Source organism: Dermacentor silvarum, chromosome 9 (genome assembly GCF_013339745.2).
Source record: "Dermacentor silvarum isolate Dsil-2018 chromosome 9, BIME_Dsil_1.4, whole genome shotgun sequence".
Taxonomy (NCBI): domain Eukaryota; kingdom Metazoa; phylum Arthropoda; class Arachnida; order Ixodida; family Ixodidae; genus Dermacentor; species Dermacentor silvarum.
Window position 1 is genome coordinate 80,738,974 of NC_051162.1, and position 1,259 is coordinate 80,740,232.

A 1,259-nucleotide genomic window follows, 5' to 3' on the forward strand; every position below is an offset into this window, starting at 1 on the left:
GCGCCGTATGCCCGAGAGGAAGCGTGCGGAGACGCGCGCTATCACGGAGAGCGAACGCACTCAATCTCCCACGCGCAAGCAAGGAAGCAGGAAGCCAGCGCCCGAGGGAGCGAGGGGGGGGGGGGGGGGGGGCGCGCTTCTCTGCCAACAACCGCGCTCGTCGCTCGCTCGCACCGTCTCTTATCTCCACACGGCTCTGACCTTTAAGTGCATTCGCCGGTTTCCGTTGAAGCGATAGACCGCACGTACCTTCGCCCGCTGCGGCGTATGCTTGCTGCCAGCGTTTTGACAGTCGTTGTCTGCTGTCATTCAGTGTGATCTCTTCGTGTTTGTGCGCACTCACACCACGCTTGTTCATTCAGTTCGTAATAGTCGGGCCACATTTTCCAACGCACGCTACACACGCAATGCTGCCCGTATCGGCAGTGCAGCGCTACAGGTGTGTCCCTTCGCACGCGCTGCCCACGGGAAGCGCTTCTCATCAACACCACCGTTTCACACGCATCTTCTCGTGGTCATCGAGTCTCTCTTCATGTCGGTCTACTTACGCCGCAGCACACCTGCTTACTTAATCAGCTCATGTTTACTACAATTCATATTGCTACCAAAGCCGCTCACCTTACTTCGTATGACATTGCTGTGTTGCTATCGCATTCATTGCTTCGCCCTTAGGGCGAAACTGTGACATTTTTTCGTTCCGCACTTAAAAGTTGACAAAGTCAAAGAAGCTTGCACCAACACTCTAAACGACATTCTGGAGGAGGTCTACCGTGACGGCTTGAATGTCTGGAAGTCCCACTGGAAGCAAAATATCGACGCAGGAGGAGCCTATATTGAAAACATTTAATGTGGTGTACCAATCTGATCTATAAATTTCTGTTAATCGGTTCACCGACATTACTGTTCAGACATACCCTGTACGTACACTTCCACGGTGACTCTGAGGCTCTGGGGAAGCAATTTGAGCTCAAGGTCGCGGATTTGATCCCAGCCGTGATGGCCTAATTTAAAATGAGAAGCATTTCTTGGGAATATTTGCCTCTTTGACGGTGTCTAGCTATCTAGCCGCATACGTCATGGTGCTCTCACGGTCGTATCATTAACTCGGTATGTACCAAATTGGCATAGTATGAAAAGAGGGGATGACGAACATAAATTATAGGTCATGACATGAATGCCATGACATGCGTGTCATGTAGGTCATGAAACAGCCGCATATGTCTTGGTGCTCTGATAGTCGTTTCGTTGACTTGGTGGAT